Source organism: Pristiophorus japonicus, chromosome 14, assembly GCF_044704955.1.
Source record: "Pristiophorus japonicus isolate sPriJap1 chromosome 14, sPriJap1.hap1, whole genome shotgun sequence".
Lineage (NCBI taxonomy): Eukaryota > Metazoa > Chordata > Chondrichthyes > Pristiophoridae > Pristiophorus > Pristiophorus japonicus.
Genome location: NC_091990.1, coordinates 181,603,686 through 181,620,576, shown reverse-complemented (window position 1 = coordinate 181,620,576; position 16,891 = coordinate 181,603,686).

The window sequence follows — 16,891 nt, the reverse complement described above, 5'->3', positions numbered from 1 at the left end:
AGACGTAGTCACTTGGGTGCTGCAGATATATATGCCTCAGTAAATACATCGACTATAACCTGGAATTCATAGAAACATAGAAACATAGAAACATAGAAACATAGAAAATAGGTGCAGGAGTAGGCCATTCGGCCCTTCTAGCCTGCACCGCCATTCAATGAGTTCATGGCTGAACATTCAACTTCAGTACCCCATTCCTGCTTTCTCGCCATACCCCTTGATCCCCCTAGTAGTAAGGACCTCATCTAACTCCTTTTTGAATATATTTAGTGAATTGGCCTCAACAACTTTCTGTGGTAGAGAATTCCACAGGTTCACCACTCTCTGGGTGAAGAAGTTCCTCCGCATCTCGGTCCTAAATGGCTTACCCCTTATCCTTAGACTGTGACCTCTGGTTCTGGACTTCCCCAACATTGGGAACATTCTTCCTGCATCTAACCTGTCTAACCCCGTCAGAATTTTAAACGTTTCTATGAGGTCCCCTCTCATTCTTCTGAACTCCAGTGAATACAAGCCCAGTTGATCCAGTCTTTCTTGATAGGTCAGTCCCGCCATCCCGGGAATCAGTCTGGTGAACCTTCGCTGCACTCCCTCAATAGCAAGAATGTCCTTCCTCAGGTTAGGAGACCAAAACTGTACACAATACTCCAGGTGTGGCCTCACCAAGGCCCTGTACAATTGTAGCAACACCTCCCTGCCCCTGTACTCAAATCCCCTTGCTATGAAGGCCAACATGCCATTTGCTTTCTTAACCGCCTGCTGCACCTGCATGCCAACCTTCAATGACTGATGTACCATGACACCCAGGTCTCTTTGCACCTCCCCTTTTCCTAATCTGTCACCATTCAGATAATAATCTGTCTCTCTGTTTTTACCACCAAAGTGGATAACCTCACATTTATCCACATTATACTTCATCTGCCATGCATTTGCCCACTCACCTAACCTATCCAAGTTGCTCTGCAGCCTCACAGCATCCTCCTCGCAGCTCACACTGCCACCCAACTTAGTGTCATCCGCAAATTTGGAGATACTACATTTAATCCCCTCATCTAAATCATTAATGTACAGTGTAAACAGCTGGAGCCCCAGCACAGAACCTTGCGGTACCCCACTAGTCACTGCCTGCCATTCTGAAAAGTACCCATTTACTCCTACTCTTTGCTTCCTGTCTGACAACCAGTTCTCAATCCATGTCAGTACACTACCCCCAATCCCATGTGCTCTAACTTTGCACATCAATCTCTTGTGTGGGACCTTGTCGAAAGCCTTCTGAAAGTCCAAATATACCACATCAACTGGTTCTCCCTTATCCACTCTACTGGAAACATCCTCAAAAAATTCCAGAAGATTTGTCAAGCATGATTTCCCTTTCACAAATCCATGCTGACTTGGACCTATCATGTCACCTCTTTCCAAATGCACTGCTATGACATCCTTAATAATTGATTCCATCATTTTACCCACTACCGATGTCAGGCTGACCGGTCTATAATTCCCTGTTTTCTCTCTCCCTCCTTTTTTAAAAAGTGGGGTTACATTGGCTACCCTCCACTCCATAGGAACTGATCCAGAGTCAATGGAATGTTGGAAAATGACTGTCAACGCATCCACTATTTCCAAGGCCACCTCCTTAAGTACTCTGGGATGCAGTCCATCAGGCCCTGGGGATTTATCGGCCTTCAATCCCATCAATTTCCCCAACACAATTTCCCGGCTAATAAGGATTTCCCTCAGTTCCTCCTCCTTACTAGACCCCCCGACCCCTTTTATAACCGGAAGGTTGTTAGTGTCCTCCTTTGTGAATACCGAACCAAAGTACTTGTTCAATTGGTCTGCCATTTCTTTGTTCCCTGTTATGACTTCCCCTGATTCTGACTGCAGGGGACCTACGTTTGTCTTTACTAACCTTTTTCTCTTTACATATCTATAGAAACTTTTGCAATCCGTCTTAATGTTCCCTGCAAGCTTCTTCTCATACTCCATTTTCCCTGCCCTAATCAAACCCTTTGTCCTCCTCTGCTGAGTTCTAAATTTCTCCCAGTCCCCAGGTTCGCTGCTATTTCTGGACAATTTGTATGCCACTTCCTTGGCTTTAATACTATCCCTGATTTCCCTTGATAGCCACGGTTGAGCCACCTTCCCTTTTTTATTTTTATGCCAGACAGGAATGTACAATTGTTGTAGTTCATCCATGCGGTCTCTAAATGTCTGCCATTGCCCATCCACAGTCAACCCCTTCAGTATCATTCGCCAATCCATCCCAGCCAATTCACGCCTCATAGCTTCAAAGTTAGCCTTCTTTAAGTTCTGGACCATGGTCTCTGAATTAACTGTTTCATTCTCCATCCTAATGCAGAATTCCACCATATTATGGTCACTCTTCCCCAAGGAGCCTCGCACAATGAGATTGCTAATTAATCCTCTCTCATTACATAACACCCAGCCTCAGAATGTGCGCAGACGCAGGCATCGTCCGCGTACTGTAGCTCGACGACAGAGGTTGGGGTGGTCTTGGACCTGGCCTGGAGGCGGCGAAGGTTAAACAGCTTCCCACTGGTTCTGTAGTTTAGTTCCACTCCAGCGGGGAGCTTGTTGACTGTGAGGTGAAGCATGGCAGCGAGGAAGATTGAGAAGAGGGTTGGAGCGACAACGCACCCTGTTTGACCCCGGTCCGGACGTGGATTGGGTCGGTAATGGATCCGTTGGTAAGGATCACGGCCTGCATGTCGTCGTGGAGCAGGAAAAGGATGTTGACAAACTTTTGGGGGCATCCGAAACGGAGGACACTCCATAGCCCCTCGCGGTTGACAGTGTTCAAAGACCTTTGTAAGGTCGAAGAAGGCCATGTATAAGGACTGGCGTTGCTCCCTGCATTTTTCCTGCAGTTGTCGCACTGCAAAAATCATGTCTGTTGTGCCCCGGAGGGGACGGAATCTGCACTGTGACTCCGGGAGGAGCTCCTCGGCCACAGGGTGACTCTAGCGACAACTTTCCCAGTGGCTGATAGCAGGGAGATTCCCCTGTAGTTGCCGCAGTCGGACTTGTCCCCTTTTTTAAAGATAGTCGCGATCTGAGATCTCCCGGCATGCTCTCCTGCCTCCAGATGAGAGAGATGAGGTCATGTATCTGCTCCAAAAGCACCTCTCTGCCATACCTTAGCGCCTCAGCATGGATTCTATCCGCTCCCGTCGCCTTGTTATTCTTAAGCTGTTTTACGGCTTTCCCTGCCACTGCACACTGGTTACCATACAGGCTTAGCTGAGCAAGGTTTTGGTCCAGTGGCAAAAGGGTCCAAAATGACTGGAGACCAGGCACTGCTGTATGAGCCTAACTCCTACGGCGAGATGTTGGCCGCAAGCTCAGTGCCAAGTAGTGCCCTTGATGGGAGGCTGCCCGAGGCCTGGTTGGGGGGCAGACATTAGGAAGGTCGGCTGTCCGCAGGAGTTCCGAGGGATGTTTTAAAAGTTTCTTCCAAAGTTGTCCAACGTTATTTAAAAGTTTCTCCAGAGGTTTCAGAGGAGAAATTCTCCAAGTTGTTTAAAAGTTGAAAACTTTTCCCAAATTGTTTAAAAAGTTACTCAGGTTTATTAAAAGTTTTAAAATAAATTAAAAGTTGATTAAAAGTCGAAAATGTAAGACTCATGTATTAATGCTGGGGGGGTCACCAGACACGAGAGGGCGCCACGGTCAGAGGTCATCGGGCTGTACGCATGTGGCATGTGTGCTTGGTCACCTGTATATAAGCTGGGTGTCTTTGTCACGTTGGCACTCCAGGGCTGGAATAAAGATGGATCAGGTTGCATCTCAGTGAGTTTACAGTAACCAGTTACAATTGGCGACGAGGTAATTTAAAGAACCTTTGCATGCACAATGGGCACTGCTGGAATCCTGGAGAGATTCTTGAAGGGCGAGGATAGGGCGGATTTTGTCGACAGCCTGGATCAGTACTTTGTGGCCAATGGCATGGAGGCAGAGAGCAATGCAGTTAAGCGCAGGGCAGTTCTCCTCACCATTTGTGGTCCACAAATTTACGGCCTCATGAAGAATCTTCTCTCGTCTGTACGTCCGGTGGAAAAAGGGTACAAGGAATTGTGTACGTTGGTGGGTAACTATTGTGTTACTAACACAGATGAGGCTGCACACCGGGAGGTGAAAGTAACAGTGACCTCAGTCTTTATTAAGACACTCCCTTGCTGGGATCCCTTGGGACTTCAGGGGATGCGCTCCCTGGTGGCGGAACATGGGAGTGCATGCTTTACAGATACACAACATCACTCTCCCCCCAAAATCAAAGTGAAAACTATTTACAAAATGAGGCGGTCGGGAGCCTTTCTTTCCCTGGTGAACCGCCTCGGTACAAACGAACCAACTAGGGGGGAGGCCATCTTAGACTGGGTGTTGTGTAATGAGAGAGGATTAATTAGCAATCTCATTGTGCGAGGCCCCTTGGGGAAGAGTGACCATAATATGGTGGAATTCTGCATTAGGATGGAGAATGAAACAGTTAATTCAGAGACCATGGTCCAGAACATAAAGAAGGGTAACTTTGAAGGTATGAGGCGTGAATTGGCTAGGATAGATTGGCGAATGATACTTAAGGGGTTGACTGTGGATGGGCAATGGCAGACATTTAGAGACCGCATGGATAAATTACAACAATTGTACATTCCTGTCTGGCGTAAAAATAAAAAAGGGAAGGTGGCTCAACCGTGGCTATCAAGGGAAATCAGGGATAGTATTAAAGCCAAGGAAGTGGCATACAAATTGTCCAGAAATAGCAGCGAACCTGGGGACTGGGAGAAATTTAGAACTCAGCAGAGGAGGACAAAGGGTTTGATTAGGGCAGGGAAAATGGAGTACAAGAAGAAGCTTGCAGGGAACATTAAGGCGGATTGCAAAAGTTTCTATAGGTATGTAAAGAGAAAAAGGTTAGTAAAGACAAACGTAGGTCCCCTGCAGTCAGAATCAGGGGAAGTCATAACGGGGAACAAAGAAATGGCAGACCAATTGAACAAGTACTTTGGTTCAGTATTCACTAAGGAGGACACAAACAACCTTCCGGATATAAAAGGGGTCAGAGGGTCTAGTAAGGAGGAGGAACTGAGGGAAATTTTTATTAGTCGGGAAATTGTGTTGGGGAAATTGATGGGATTGAAGGCCGATAAATCTCCAGGGCCTGATGGACTGCATCCCAGAGTACTTAGGGAGGTGACCTTGGAAATAGCGGATGCATTGAGTCATTTTCCAACATTCCATTGACTCTGGATCAGTTCCTATCGAGTGGAGGGTAGCCAATGTAACCCCACTTTTTAAAAAAGGAGGGAGAGAGAAAGCAGGGAATTATAGACCGGTCAGCCTGACATCAGTAGTGGGTAAAATGATGGAATCAATTATTAAAGATGTCATAGCAGCGCATTTGGAAAATGGTGACATGATAGGTCCAAGTCAGCATGGATTTGTGAAAGGGAAATCATGCTTGACAAATCTTCTGGAAATTTTTGAGGATGTTTCCAGTAAAGTGGACAAAGGAGAACCAGTTGATGTGGTGTATTTGGACTTTCAGAAGGCTTTCGACAAGGTCCCACACAATGTGCAAAGTTAAAGCACATGGGATTGGGGGTAGTGTGCTGACGTGGATTGAGAACTGGTTGTCAGACAGGAAGCAAAGAGTAGGAGTAAATGGGGACTTTTCAGAATGGCAGGCAGTGACTAGTGGGGTACCGCAAGGTTCTGTGCTGGGGCCCCAGCTGTTTACATTGTACATTAATGATTTAGACGAAGGGATTAAATGTAGTATCTCCAAATTTGCGGATGACACTAAGTTGGGTGGCAGTGTGAGCTGCGAGGAGGATGCTATGAGGCGCAGGGTGACTTGGATGGGTTAGGTGAGTGGGCAAATGCATGGCAGATGAAGTATAATGTGGATAAATGTGAGGTTATCCACTTTGGTGGTAAAAACAGAGAGACAGACTATTATCTGAATGGTGACAGATTAGGAAAAGGGGAGGTGCAACAAGACCTGGGTGTCATGGTACATCAGTCATTGAAGGTTGGCATGCAGGTACAGCAGGCGATTAAGAAAGCAAATGGCCTTCATAGCGAGGGGATTTGAGTACAGGGGCAGGGAGGTGTTGCTATAGTTGTACAGGGCCTTGGTGAGGCCACACCTGGAGTATTGTGTACAGTTTTGGTCTCCTAACTTGAAGAAGGACATTCTTGCTATTGAGGGAGTGCAGCGAAGATTCATCAGACTGATTCCCGGGATGGTGGGGCTGACCTATCAAGAAAGACTGGATCAACTGGGCTTGTATTCACTGGAGTTCAGAAGAATGAGAGGGGACCTCATAGAAACGTTTAAAATTCTGACGGGTTTGGACAGGATGGATGCAGGAAGAATGTTCCCAATGTTGGGGAAGTCCAGAACCAGGGGTCACAGCCTAAGGATAAGGGGTAAGCCATTTAGGACCGAGATGAGGAGAAACTTCTTCACCCAGAGAGTGGTGAACCTGTGGAATTCTCTACCACAGAAAGTATTTGAGGCCAATTCACTAAATATATTCAAAGGGGAGTTAGATGAAGTCCTTACTACTCGGGGGATCAAGGGGCATGGCGAGAAAGCAGGAAGGGTGTACTAAAGTTGAATGTTCAGCCATGAACTCATTGAATGGCGGTGCAGGCTAGAAGGGCTGAATGGCCTGCTCCTGCACCTATTTTCTATGTTTCTATGTTTCTATGTCTGTTCTGGTGTGTTGGCTGTGCCCTCGCTGGGCTGGCGTGTTGTTGGCCCTGCAGGGCTGCTGGGTGAGCCTGGCCTTGCTGGGCTGTTGGGCGTGATGGGTTCGATTTCCTGGTCCGGGGTGGTGTCATTGATCCTTTGGGTGTGTGTTGTGGGCTCGAAAAAGGTGGTGCCTGCTGTGGGTTGTTCAGGGCAGTCTGTGAACCACAGCCTCGTTTGGTCCAGGTGCTTTCTGCAAATTTGTCCATTGTCTAGTTTGACTACAAACACCCTACTCCCTTCTTTAGCTATCACCGTGCTCGCGATCCACTTGGGACCATTTCCATTGTTTAGCACATACACAGGGTCATTCAGATCAATTTCCCGTGACACAGTGGCGCGACCATCGTTTACATTTTGTTGCTGCCGCCTGCTCTCTACCTGATCATGCAGGTTGGGGTGAACCAGCGAGAGTCTGGTTTTAAGTGCCCTTTTCATGAGTAGCTCAGCCGGGGGCACCCCTGTGAGCGAGTGGGGTCTCGTGCGGTAGCTGAGCAGTACTCGGGACAGGCGTGTTTGGAGTGAGCCTTCTGTGACTCATTTAAGGCTCTGTTTGATGGTTTGTACTGCCCGCTCTGCCTGCCCATTGCAGGCTGGTTTAAACGGGGCCGAGGTGACATGTTTGATCCCATTGCTGGTCATGAATTCTTTAAATTCGGCACTGGTGAAACATGGCCCGTTGTCACTGACCAGGATGCCAGGCAGGCCGTGGGTGGCAAACATGGCCCTCAGGCTTTCAATGGTGGCGGTGGCGGTGCTTCCCGACATTATTTCACATTCAATCTGTTTTGAAAAAACATCCACCACCACCAGACACATTTTACCGAGAAACGGTCCCACATAGTTGACATGGATCCTCGACCATGGTCTGGAGGGCCAGGACCACATACTTAGTGGTGCCTCTCTGGACGCATTGCTCAACTGAGCACACAGGCGGCATTGCCGTACACAGGACTCTAAGTCAGAGTCGATACCGGGCCACCGCACGTGGGATCTGGCTATCGCTTTCATCGTTACTATACCCGGGTGTGTGCTATGGAGATCCGAGATGAATGTCTCCCTGCCCTTTTTGGGTAGCACTACGCGGTTACCCGACAACAGGCAGTCTGCCTGAATGGACAGCTCGTCCTTTCGCCACTGGAACGGCTTGATTAGCTCTTGCATTTCAACGGGGTTGCTGGCCCAGCTCCCATGCAGTAATCATGTTTTTTACTCGGGACAGCAGCGGATCTTGGCTGGTCCAAGTCTTAATCTGGCGGGCCGTGACAGGTGATTTATCATTTTCAAATGCTTCCATGACCATCAGCAAGTCTGTGGGCTGCGCCACCATCAACAAGTTTGCAGGCTGAGCTATTTCCACCCCCATGGTGGGCAATAGTAGCCGACTGAGAGCATCTGCAAGGTTCTCGGTGCCTGGCCTGTGGCGGATAGTATAGTTATACGCTGATAGCGTGAGTGCCCACCTTTGTATGCGGGCTGAGGCATGAGTATTTATCCCCTTGTTTTCAGCGAACAGGGATATGAGGGGCTTGTGATCGGTTTCCAGCTCAAATTTGAGGCCAAACAGGTACTGATGTATTTTCATTACCCCGAACACACACGCTAATGCCTCTTTCTCAATCATGCTGCAGGCCCTCTCGGCCTTTGACAAGCTCCTGGAGGCATAGGCGACAGGTTGCAACTTCCCCGCAACGTTAGCTTGTTGTAATACACACCCGACTCCATACGACGATGCATCACATGCTAGCACAAGTCTTTTACACGGGTTAGACAATACAAGCAGCTTGTTGGAGCATAAAATGTTTCTGGCTTTCTCAAACGCAATTGCTTGGTTTTTTTCCCCATACCCAGTTTTCACCTTTATGCAATAACATATGTAGGGGCTCTAAGAGGGTGATAACCCTGTTAGAAAGTTACCAAAATAGTTGAGGAGTCCCAGGAACGACCGCAGCTCCGTGACGTTCTGTGGCCTGGGCGCATTCCTGATTGCCTGTCTTGGCGTCTGTGGGCCGAATGCCGTCCGCCGCGATCTTTCTCCCCAAAAACTCCACTTCTGTTGCCATGAAGACGCATTGCGACCTCTTCAGCCGCAGCCCTACGCGATCCAGTCACTGGAGGACCTCTTCTAGATTTTAGAACATAAGAAGTTAAGAATTAGGAACAGGAGTAGGCCACCTAGCCTCTCGAGCCTACTCCACCATTCAACAAGATCATGGCTGATCTGGCCGTGGGCTCAGCTCCCCGTAACCCTTAACTCCCTTATTGGTTAAAAATCTATCTATCTGTGACTTGAATACATTCAATGAGCTAGCCTCAACTGCTTCCTTGGGCAGAGAATTCCACAGATTCACAACCCTCTGGGAGAAGAAATTCCTTCTCAACTCGGTTTTAAATTGGCTCCCCCGTATTTTGAGGCTGTGCCCCCTATTTCTAGTCTTCCCGACCAGTGGAAACAACCTCTCTGCCTCTATCTTGTCTATCTCTTTCATTATTTTAAATGTTTCTATAAGATCACCCCTCATCCTTCTGAACTCCAACGAGTAAAGACCTAGTCTACTCAATCTATCATCATAAGGTAACCCCCTCATCTCCGGAATCAGCTGAGTGAATCGCCTCTGTACCCCCTCCAAAGCCAGTATATCCTTCCTTAAGTAAGGTGACCAAAACTGCATGCAGTACTCCAGGTGCAGCCTCACCAATACCCTATACAGTTGCAGCAACACCTCCCTGCTTTTGTACGCCATCCCTCTTGCAATGAAGGCCAACATTCCATTCGCCTTCCTGATTACCTGCTGCACCTGCAAATTCACATTTTGGGATTCATGCACAAGGACCCCCAGGTCCCTCTGCACCGCAGCATGTTGTAATTTCTCCCCATTCAAATAATATTCCCTTTTACTGTTTTTTTCCCCACGGTGGATGACCTCACACTTTCCGACATTGTATTCCATCTGCCAAACCTTAGCACATTTGCTTAACCTATCTAAATCTCTTTGCAGCCTCTCTGTGTCCTCTACACAACCCGCTTTCCCACTAATCTTTGTGTCATCTGCAAATGTTGTTACACTACACTCTGTCCCCTCTTCCAGGTCATCTATGTATATTGTAAACAGTTGTGGTCCCAGCACCGATCCCTGTGGCACACCACTAACCACCGATTTCCAACCCAAAAAGGACCCATTTATCCCGACTCTCTGCTTTCTGTTAGCCAGCCAATTCTCTATCCATGCTAATACATTTCCTCTGACTCCGTGTACCTTTATCTTCTGCAGTAACCTTTTGTGTGGCACCTTATCGAATGCCTTTTGGAAATCTAAATACACCACATCCATCGGTACACCTCTATCCACCATGCTCGTTATATCCTCAAAGAATTCCAGTAAATTAGTTAAACATGATTTCCCTTTCATGAATCCATGTTGCGTCTGCTTGATTGCACTATTCCTATCTAGATGTCCTGCTATTTCTTCCTTAATGATAGTTTCAAGCATTTTCCCCACTACAGATGTTAAACTAACCGGCCTATAGTTACCTGCCTTTTGTCTGCCCCCTTTTTTAAACAGAGGCGTTACATTAGCTGCTTTCCAATCCGCTGGTACCTCCCCAGAGTCCAGAGAATTTTGGTAGATTATAACGAATGCATCTGCTATAACTTCCGCCATCTCTTTTAATACCCTGGGATGCATTTCATCAGGACCAGGGGACTTGTCTACCTTGAGTCCCATTAGCCTGTCCAGCACTACCCCACTAGTGATCGTGATTGTCTCAAGGTCCTCCCTTCCCACATTCCTGTGACCAGCAATTTTTGGCATGGTTTTTGTGTCTTCCACTGTGAAGACCGAAGCAAAATAATTGTCTAAGGTCTCAGCCATTTCCACATTTCCCATTATTAAATCCCCCTTCTCATCTTCTAAGGGACCAACATTTACTTTAGTCACTCTTTTCTGTTTTATATATCTGTAAAAGCTTTTACTATCTGTTTTTATGTTCTGCGCAAGTTTACTTTCGTAATCTATCTTTCCTTTCTTTATTGCTTTCTTAATCATTCTTTGCTGTCATTTAAAATTCTCCCAATCTTCTAGTTTCCCACTAACCTTGGCCACCTTATACGCATTGGTTTTTAATTTGATACTCTCCTTTATTTACTTGGTTATCCATAGCTGGTTATCCCTTCTCTTACCGCCCTTCTTTTTCACTGGAATATATTTTTGTTGAGCACTATGAAAGAGCTCCTTAAAAGTCCTCCACTCTTCCTCAATTGTGCCACCGTTTAGTCTGTGTTTCCAGTCTACTTTCGCCAACTCTGCCCTCATCCCACTGTAGTCCCCTTTGTTTAAGCATAGTTCGCTCGTTTGAGACACTACTTCCTCACCCTCAATCTGTATTACAAATTCAACCGTACTGTGATCACTCATTCCGAGACGATCTTTTACTAGGAGAACGTTTATTATTCCTGTTTCATTACACAGGACCAGATCTAAGATAGCTTGCTCCCATGTAGGTTCTGTAACATACTGTTCTAAGAAACAATCCCATATGCATTCTATGAATTCCTCCTCCAGGCTACCCCGTGTGATTTGATTTGACCAATCGATATGTAGGTTAAAATCCCCCATGATTACTACCGTTCCTTTTTCACATGCCTCCATTATTCCCTTGATTATTGCCCGCCCCACAGTGAAGTTATTATTTGGGGGCCTATAAACTACACCCACCAGTGACTTTTTCCCCTTACTATCTCTAATCTCCACCCACAATGATTCAACATTTTGTTCATTAGAGCCAATATCATCTCTCACAACTGCCCTGATATCATCCTTTATTAACAGAGCTACCCCACCTCCTTTCCCTTCTTGTCTATCTTTCCGAATTGTCAGATACACCTGTATGTTTAATTCCCAGTCTTGGCCACCCTGCAACCATGTTTCTGTAATGGCCACCAAATCATACCCATTTGTAATGATTTGTGCCGTCAACTCATTTACTTTATTTCGAATGCTGCATGTGTTTAGGTCGAGTGTTTTAATATTAGTTTTTAATCCATGATTTTTAGTTTTGACCCCTCCTGCAGCCCCTTTATATTCAGTGGCCCTTTTTGGTTTTTGCCTTGGGTTTCTCTGCCCTCCACTTTTACTCATCTCCTTTCTGTCTTTTGCTTTTGTCTCCTTTTTGTTTCCCTCTGTCTCCCTGCATTGGTTCCCATCCCCCTGCCATATTAGTTTAACTCCTCCCCAACAGCACTAGCAAACACTCCCCCTAGGACATTGGTTCCGGTCCTGCCAGGTGCAGACTGTCCGGTTTGTACTGGTCCCACCTCCCCCAGAACCGGTTCCAATGCCCCAGGAATTTGAATCCCTCCCTGCTGCACCACTGCTCAAGCCACGCATTCATCTGAGCTATCCTGCGATTCCTACTCTGACTAGCACGTGGCACTGGTAGCAATCCCGAGATTACTACTATTGAGGTCCTACATTTTAATTTAGCTCCTAGCTCCTTAAATTCGTCTCGTAGGACCTCATCCCTTTTTTTAACTATATCGTTGGTACCAATGTGCACCACGACAACTGGCTGTTCACCCTCCCTTTTCAGAATGTCCTGCACCCGCTCCGAGACATCCTTGACCCTTGCACCAGGGAGGCAACATACCATCCTGGAGTCTCGGTTGCGGCCCCAGAAACGGTGCTCGACGGTGTCCCGACCCATGACCAATATTTTGTCCTGAAAAACGACCATGCATGGTACCAACTTGAGTAGGCTCTCCATGTTTCTCTGGAAGATCGCTGAAGCCGACTGAATTCCAAACGGGCATCTGTTGTAGATGAACAGTCCCTTGTGCATGTTGATGCAGGTGAGGCCCTTCGAAGACTCCTCCAGCTCCTGCGTCATGTAGGCTGAAGTCAGGTCGAACTTGGTGAACGTCTTGCCTCCTGCCAGTGTCGCAAATAGGTCGACTGCCTTAGGTAGCGGGTATTGGTCCTGTAGCAAGAAACGATTAATAGTTACTTTATAATCGCTGCAAATCCTGACCGTGCCATCACTTTTGAGTACTGGAAAAATCGGGCTAGCCCACTAGCTGAATTCCACTGGGGAGATGATGCCCTCGCTTTGCAGCCTATCCAGCTCGATTTCCACTCTCTCCCTCATCATGTGAGGTACCGCTCGCGCCTTGTGGTGAATGGGTCGTGCCTCTGGGACCAAGTGGATCCGCACCTTCGCCCCAGAAAAGTTTCCAATGTCTGGCTCAAAAAGGGAAGAATATTTTTAAGAATCTGGGTACATGAGGCCTCATCGACATGTGATAGCGCTCGGATGTCATCCCAGTTCCAGCGGATTTTGCCCAGCCAGCTCCTTCCAAGCAGTGTGGGGCCATCGCCCGGGACAATCCAGAGTGGCAGTTCGTGCACCGTGCCCTCGTAGGTGACCTTGACCATAGCGCTGCCCAGGACAGTGATGAGATCTTTGGTGTACATTCTCAGTTTCGTGTAGATGGGGCTCAGGGCTGGTCTGAGTGCCTTGTTGCACCAAGTTTCTCAAACATTTTTTTTTTACTCATGATGGATTGGCTAGCGCCAGTGTCCAGTTCCATGGCTATGGGTAAGCCATTCAATTTTACATTTGGCATTATAGGTGGATATTTTGTCGAAAATGTGTGCACCCCGTGTACTTCAGCATTTGCCTCCTCTCTCTGAGGCTCGAAATTGCTTTGGTCTACCATGGACCGATCTTCCTCTGCCACGTGGTGGTTAGCAGGTTTTGCAGAACTTGCAGCTTATCCGCAAGCTTGTTGGAGGTGCCCCATTGTTCCACAGCTCTTGCAAACATACCCTTTGAAGTGGCATGAATAGGCTGAATGGAAGCCTCCACAACACCAACAATGTGTGAATTGCCTTGCATTCTTCCTTTGAGTCATCTGGGTCACCTGAGGCCTGCTGGCAGTTGCAGACTCGTGGTTTCTGCCCTGTACATTTCTGTTCGCAAACACTGTTCCAGTTAATTTATGAACATTGCTAGCACTTGTGTGCTGAGAGATTTGTTTGGTGTTATCACTGGTGGACATAAACGCCTGTGCTATCTCAATGGCCTTACTGAGGGTCGGTGTCTCTGCAGTCAAAAGTTTTCGTAGGATGGTCTCGTGGCCAATGCCCAGTACAAAAAAGTCTCTGAGCATTTGCTCCAGGTAGCCATCAAACTCACATTGTCCTGCAAGTCACCTTAGCTCGGGGACATAGCTTGCCACTTCCTGACCTTCAGATCGCTGGCATGTGTAGAACCGATACCTCGCCATCAGCATGCTCTCCCTTGGGTTAAGATGCTCCCTGACCAGTGTACACAGCTCCTCGTACGACTTATCTGTGGGCACCGGAGCCAGAAGATTCTTCATGAGGCTGTAGGTCGGTGCCCCGCAGACCGTGAGGAGGACCGCTCTCCTTTTTGCAGCGCTTCCTTCTCCGTCCAGCTCGTTGGCTACAAAGTACTGGTCTAGCCGTTCGACATAGGCTTCCCAGTCCTCACCCTCCGAGAACTTCTCCAGGATGCCCACAGTTTGCTGCATCTTTGTGTTGGATTCGTATTCTCGTCGCCAGTTATTGTGTTCCTAACACAGATGAGGCTGCACACAGGGAGGTTAAAGTAACAGTGACCTCAGTCTTTAATAAGACACTCCAGTGTGAGGAACAGGCCTTAGGGGCCGGCTTATATACAGTGATCCCAAGGGATGCTGAAATCCCTTGGGACTTCAGGGGATGCGCTCTCTGGTGGCGGAACATGGGAGCGCATGCTTTACAGATACACAACAGTAATCTTCTGAAGCCAAAAGAGGGGATCATCGTATCACATGACCGTTTCTACACACATGTTCGTGCTGAGGGCCAGGACGTGTCGGGATTTGTCGCCGACCTGCGACGTCTTGCTGAGCCGTGTAAGTTCAGGAACATGCTGGAAGACATGCTGCATGATGTGTTCATGATAGGCATCAACCTCAGGAAGCTGTTAGCTGCAGAAATGCTGGATTTGAAAAAGGCCATCGCAACTCCCCAGGCATGAATGATGACGGATGATAATTTGATGCAGATATCATCGACGAGTCGGAGTTCCACGGCAAGTACTGTAAACAAGATGCCGTTGTTTTCGGGCAGGGCTGCTTCCGTGAAACCTGCCGCTGCTCAGTGCCCGCCAACTGGTTCGATCCAGATTTCACCCTGTTGGCGTTGTGGGGGCAATCATCAGCCTCATAGTGTCGTTTTAGACAATACTCATGCAATGGATGTTCTAAAGTAGGGCATCTTCACAGGATGTGTTCACAATGGAGCAAGCGGCTCACCATGTGGTTGATGAGGACCAGTTCAGTGATGGCCTGGATACGCAACCCAAGGATGAAGTGAATGGACTGTACTCATTCCTGAGCAAGAACCAGCCGATAGTCATTATGTGAAGCTGAATGGCGTGACTGTATCAATGGAGCTGGACACTGGTGTGAGCCAGTCGATAATGAGCCAAAGGACATTCGAAAATCTGTGGGACACTAAAGCTACGAAACTGAAGCTGAGTCCAGTCAATGCCAGGTTGCGTACTTACACTAAGGAACTCATACCGGTGCTCGGCAGTGCAGCAATCGAGGTGGCATAAGACGGTGTGGTGCACGGGCTACCATTATGGATCATCCCAGGTAATAATCCAATGCTGTTCGGCAGGAATTAGCTCAAGAAAATCAAGCTGGACTGGAATGATGTCAAGATGTTGTCCTCGGTGGATGATACTTTGTGTGCCCAAGTATTGAAACAGTTTCTTTGTTTGAACCAGGCATTGGTAATTTTATGGGAGCCGAGGTGCAGATTCACCTGGACTCCAGTGTAAGGCCTGTCTATCACAAAGCTCGGTCTGTTCCGTACATGATGAGGGAGAAGGTTGAAATTGAGCTTGACAAATTCCAGCGTGAAGGGATCATATCTCTGGTCGAGTTTAACGAGTGGACTAGTCCCATTGTTCCTGTGTTGAAGATGATGGCACTGTCAGGATCTGTGGAGATTACAAGGTTATGATTAACCGATTTTCGAAACAGGATCAGTATCCATTACCAAAGGCTGATGACCTGTTCGCCATGCTAGCTGGTGGAAAGTCGTTCATGAAACTGGATCTGACGTCAGCCTATATGACCCAGGAGCTTGTCGACACTTTGAAGAAACTCACCTGCATCAACACCCATAAAGGACTGTTTGTCTATAACAGGTGTCCTTTTGGGATTAATTCGGCTGCAGCCATATTTCAGAGGAATATGGAGAGTTTACTGAAGTCCATTCCTAGAACTGGCGTGTTTCAAGATGACATTCTGGTCACAGGTCGCCACACTCCTGAACATCTGAACAATCTTGAAGAAGTCCTACAGCGTCTTGTCAAAGTGGGACTCAGGCTGAAACGCTCGAAGTGTGTATTCATGGCACCTGAAGTCGAATTGATTCGAAAACCGAGGCCATCAAAAATGCACCCGGACCTCAGAATGTGACAGAGCTGCGTTCATTGCTTGGGCTACTCAACTACTTTGGTGATTTCTTACCCAGATTGAGCACTTTACTAGAACCACTGCATGTGTTACAAAGAAAAGGCGACAACTGGGTCTAGGCTGCGTCTCAAGATAGAGCCTTTGAGAAAGCCAAGAATCTTCTATGTTCAATCAAGTTGCTTGTTCATTACAATCCGAGTAAGCATCTTGTATTGGCCTGTGATGCTTCATCATATGGGGTTGGCTGCGTACTCCAACAAGCAAATGAATCGGGCAAGCTACAACCTGTTGCGTATGCCTCGAGAAGTCTTCTAAAGCTGAAAGAGCTTACAGTATGGTAGAGAAAGAAGCTTTGGCCTGTGAGTATGGGGTAAAAAAAAATGCATCTGTACCTGTTTGATCTTCGTTTTGAACTAGAAATGGATCACAAGCCATTCAGTTCATTGGTGGAAAACAAAGTTATTAATACCAATGCATCATCCCACATTCAAAGGTGGGCACTGTCTGCCAATGGTTACGTCATCTGTCATAGACCTTGTACTGAGAATTGTGCTGATGCACTGAGACGTCTGCCCTCACCCACAACTGAGATGGAGACGCCTCAACCTGCAGATCTA